Here is a 5,405-nt window from a genome sequence, read left to right on the forward strand (position 1 = left end):
GACAAGAAAGGCTTCAAGCTACATGTAGTAATCTCTAAGGATGCAGAACTGGGCTTTTGGTACCCTTCCTGTGTTCAATGACTCTCAGAGCAGATGGGGATTGGAGAGAGAGGAGGAATGGGGCCTCCCAGTCTATGCAGGGGTCAGCAGGAGGCTCCAACTAAACATGCTGACCCTTCGGGTATAGGGGTACCAGTTCAAACCTGGCAATTTCCAGCTGTAGTTGGAGCAATGCAGGGGTAGGGAGTCAGGCCAGTGGGCTGGTGTGTAAAGGGAGCTATGACGACAGGAACCCTTAGTTAACTACACCCAGGAAAACTCCCAACTCTGTTCCTGAAGAAAGTAGAGGAGGCCGCCCCCTCCTGAATAAGACACAGCCAGGAGAAGGCACAGGGAGTAATTACCTTGGCTGGGCTGGTTCATATCAGCTTTTAGCAAGTCTAGAGCTCAGCAGTTTACAGTTCGCAGGTGCTTCCTGCATAGTGTCTATAAAAGAGCTGGAACAAAATTTATACTTGGCATCCTAGCAAGGGCTTTGGGTTAAAAAGAGTGAACATTTTTTTTTCTATATGGAGAGAGCCTGATGTGTTTTAGCCATTGAAATGCACCTTTAAGTTTATACTTAGAAGACAACTAAAGGAAACTTAAAATCTTGAACTTGTAAGTAGTCAGGGCTCTATCAGTTTATCAGAATTCCCTGTATCAATGTTAAAACTCTAAACTGTTGAAATCTTAGTGTTAGAATCACATAGAAAGGGGGAAAATTGAAACATCTTCCATTTTCATATATCTTAAATCATTTAGTTATACCTTTAAAACATGCATTTATACATCTTAAGTCATTTTCAGAGACTCTCAGAACTTTACTTAAGCTTTCACAGCCTCAGATCTTTATACATCTTCAAATATTTCCTTAGACCCCCAAAACTTGCATTGACCTTAACCTTTTTTTTTTCTTTTTCATTTAATCATTTACCACAAGACATAAGTAGTTATTACTGAAAACAGTCATTGCAAATCATGTTCTCTTAGTGGAAAGTTACATCTGACACCTGCTTACCCTTTACTATGCAGCCAGTGAACAAGACAAACCAGACTGCATTTTTTACAAGAAACCTAGTCGTTTTAACTAACTAATGAACTACCAATGTGTAGCCTTGGAGAGCAGGGGTCTGATTGTCTGTTATTGCCTAGCTGACAGTTAGTCTAGATGTATATGGTTAGAGATTTGAGGACCAAACTAAATGACATACACTAGTCCATAGTCCTTTACCTAGACAGTTATCCTAGGCTCCTGTGATCTTCATAGCATTGGATATATGGGTATAAGGACAACAGCCTTAGTTGCTAGGCCCAGAAGCTTTTCTCTGGTGGAGGAAGGGAGGGATTGATCTTACTTTGTCTAGGCAAAGTGAAGCAATTAACTCTTCAGTGTCCTTCTTGTTCAGATTTGAGCCTAGCCCTGGCAGCAGGCAAGGCACTGGGGAAGTCTTCACCTAGTGGTCAGTATTACCATAGTACAAATGGAGCCCTTCATCCATGGATCCACTGTCTTCTTGGATACTTTGGGGGTCACTGCTAGGGTGTGGGAGTCTCTGTCTGATAAATAAGTTTAAATATCTTAAATGCCATATTCAGCAAATCTCTGACAGTTTGAGGGCCATTCTGTATTATAATTCTGAACATCTCAAGGCTTGATCACCTTCAACAGTTTAATCATAAAATAATGGTTTCTGAATTGAAGCTCTTTTAGTATCAAGTTAAGAGTCATAAACATAGTCTACAAAGACACTGATCTTCCTGATTCTTACATAGTGTACCATTATACAAAATAACAGCTCCCTGTATAGCTTAGTTTATCAAAATAGTTATGACTTAGCAATGCTAGCTAAAACAAGGGGGTTGGACATACATCTTCAAATCAGTCTCTGTTAGTTTCAATAGACCTTATTTAAGGAGGAACATTGTCTAAACCAATGGTTCCAGGTTCTTTTGATAGAGTGCTTAGGTCATTGTTATATTGCATCACAAGATATGAATACCTCAGTCTCTGGTGTTTAGTGTTATGCCCAGATCACAGGGACCCCCAAAAGACCACCACAGAGACTGAATACTACATGTAAAAGCAAACAGCCTTTATATCAAGCTTGAAACTTGGACTTTCTGTCCAATGCAGTGGTGAGAGCAAAGAGCCCTGAGCCCAGGCATAGTGGAGTTTTTATCATAGGAGGTTGGGGTGAGAGGCTTTCCAGGGTTCAGGACCCTGACTAGCTGACATTTGTCTAGGGGTATAGGGAATGTTTGGAATGTCAGGTATTTCCCCTTAGATGCAGGCCCTCCCTGGGTGGGGTCAGCTCATAGTTTTTTCTGGATGTGTTACTTGCCAGTAAGCCTGTTACAGAAGCTGTATCTGGGCCTCAAAGCCTGCCATGGTAGTTGTGGGTTAAAGCTGTTCTGTGTCCCCCACCCTCACTTTTAGCTGTGTTCCTAAGTTTTAGATTTTTATTTACCTATCAAGATCATATATTAACAAAGACATTACAATAAAATATCTTACAAATTTTAAAATAGCCCACAACCTTATAAATTTAAATATTTTAAAAACTGTTTCTTGAAAACATCCAGTTTATTTAAATATTCTGTAAAACTCTACAATTTCTTTTTAAAGAAGTTTAGAATTGCTCAGCAATGTGTTCTGGTAATATCCAACTAAAGTACACTTTTTATTTCAAGAATGAAGACATAGAGCGCAACAATAATTTGTAGAAGGCAAATCCAAGTTTTAATAGTAAAGACAATTCAGTGTTTGTAAAACAAATACTAAGTAAGTGAGTTATTCTCACATTAGGCTTCCAGCAAGATGTGTGTGTGTGTGTGTGTGTGTGTGTGTGTGTGTGTGTGTGTGTGTTTATTTTTTCTTTTCTTACTGAGATTTATTGTTGAAAGCTAATATTTTTTTTTTTTTTGAAAGGGGACTTATATAAAAACAAAGTCAGTACAGTAAATCCAAAAACCACTAATTCAAAAGAGCACATTTAAGAAAACTTGAGCTACAAGACTATTGTCTTATGATTTAATCTAATTGCACACACACAAAAAACATATCTGAAGTACAACTCCTCCAGATTTCTAAGAGAAAGGTTATGCATACCTTCATATTCAACTGTGCATCGTTCCATTTAAGCATATGGTGGATTTTACATCATGGTGGATCAGTTTGGAATCCCATGCAAGACCTCAAGTTGTAAAATGAAATCAATTTTTTAAACTTTGTTGAACATTTTCATGCTGAAAATCAAAACCACATTTTATGGGCAACTTAAAGAATTAACAATACACCACACTGATGCTATTTTTAAAATATTAGTGTCATAATCCTGAACTGGCTTCAACTCCTAAAAAATGACTAACTCTTAGTTAGGTGACAATTGAGGAGTGGGACAGGGAGGCAAATTCACTAATCTAGTGCCTGTCAGTTAGGGAACTGGGTAACCAAACTGCTTTCCCAGAGATAAAAACAATGTTAACAGTGGGTTCACCTGACCACTACTCAATTATGCTAGTATTATAATAATCCACAAGCACTTTACAAGAAAATATAAGTATGGCATCCAACAGGAATGTTATACTTGGACTTGAGACCAAGCTCACAGATTTGAGTGTTCAAGGAAAAACGGGCTTTCAAAGTGAAACAACAATTTGCAACCAAAACTTTAATCCAAAGTATTCTCACAAACATTGCAAATGACATGAAGAAGAAATCTAGCACAGTAACTCAAGGTTCAGCTCTACAATGTAATTAAACTGATAGGGCACTGCTAACTTAAAGCCTTCCACTCCCGAATAAAGAATGTTACATACAGCTATTCGTCCATCTATAGTAATCGGTGGGGAACCTCTTTACAAGTCTTCAGAGTGCAATCCCCACCCTTTACCTCTTGGCTTGTGTTCACAGCAGCTTTTTAAAATTAACTAACTAACTAATTAATTAATTAATTTCTATTAAGATATTTTCATTATTTTACACATCAATCAAAGATCCCCCTCTTCCCTCCTCCCATACCCCCAGTATCCCCCTTTCAACCTAACCTCCCGTTCCTCCCCACACGAAGGCAAGGCCTCCCATGAGGAGGCACATCCAGTAGAGGCAAGTCCAAGCCCTTCCCCCTGCCTCAAGGCTGCACAAAGTGTCCCATCATAGATAGTGGGCTTCAAAAACCCACTTGTGCACCAAGGACAGCAGCTTTTAAAGTCTGCTTATTATTCCCCCCTCCCCGCACAGCTCCACACCATATCCCAGCTACCAAGGAAACTACAGCCTTTTCCATTTCTGCCAGTGGTTTCTATATCATTAGCACATCACACTTTAACTGGGCAGGGTCTAGGTTTATTTCAGTCTATGGAAAACTAAAGTTCAAAGCAAATTCAATCTTGCTTAAGGGAACATTGTAAAGTAACAATTCTTGATATGACATGCCTCCTATGATCCATTTGGAACTGTAGGGAATTATATCGGTATGTGTGTCACTGTTCCAAGAGACAAGATGAATTATGACAGCTAAGACACCTTAAAAATGCACCAAGCTTATGAAGTATCAAACCAAACTTGAATTTCATGTACATACTCCTATCAAATGAAGTTCTTTCCTGTACACCACTTCTTTTGCAAACTGGTCTTCTACTTCCTTTCATTTGGCCCAGATTGGCTAGGAGACCTAGAGAAGGGTCCAGACGGCTTGTGATTTCTCTCGTGAGACAGAGACTTTTCTATCTCTAGAAAGTAACCTGCTCCGGCTTCTAGAGAAGCTTCTCCTTTTTGGAGATCTTGGACGAGGTGGAAGACTCCTACTATCATAATCATCTCAAGGACAGCAGCCCCCCAGAGGGAGGTGGGCCATGATTCTGATTTCTTTTTTCACTATGTGCAAGTTCCACTCTCCCAGGGCAGCCACGTAGTGTTCTTCATCCAGCTCTGGGACAGCATCAGCTGCATCTCTGGAGTCCTCAAATTGAAGGAATGCAAAGCCAGGAGGGTTTTGAGCAACCCACACACTTCAGAGTGGTCCATAACAGCCAAAAGCCCATTCTAATTCTGTCTTGTTCCCATTGTTTCCAAGATTACCTCCATACACCTTACAATCCAATGGACAGGAATCATGATGCATTTCCAGATCCCGAGTTCAAACAGCCAAAGCTCAAATCCCAACACTCTGACAGGTCCACCCGCACTCTTTGGGATCTGCTTCCGCAGATGCTCTCCATTCCGTGGCATCCATGAAGATATGTTCTTATATATGAATACATGGAGGTGCAGCTTTAATACCTTATTAAACAAGCATTGTTTTAAATCTTCATTTAGAAACCTTGATTTTAAGACAGGACAAGAATTATACAAAAATCTTATC

The 5,405-nt window shown here is 39.7% G+C and overlaps 1 pseudogene; it reads right to left on the reverse strand.

The window, feature by feature from the left end:
* Positions 1–4,678: 4,678 nt before the first annotated feature.
* On the reverse strand, positions 4,679–5,165 carry LOC118593780 (annotated as a pseudogene).
* Positions 5,166–5,405: the final 240 nt, after the last annotated feature.

This window comes from Onychomys torridus, chromosome 12, assembly GCF_903995425.1.
Source record: "Onychomys torridus chromosome 12, mOncTor1.1, whole genome shotgun sequence".
Lineage (NCBI taxonomy): Eukaryota > Metazoa > Chordata > Mammalia > Rodentia > Cricetidae > Onychomys > Onychomys torridus.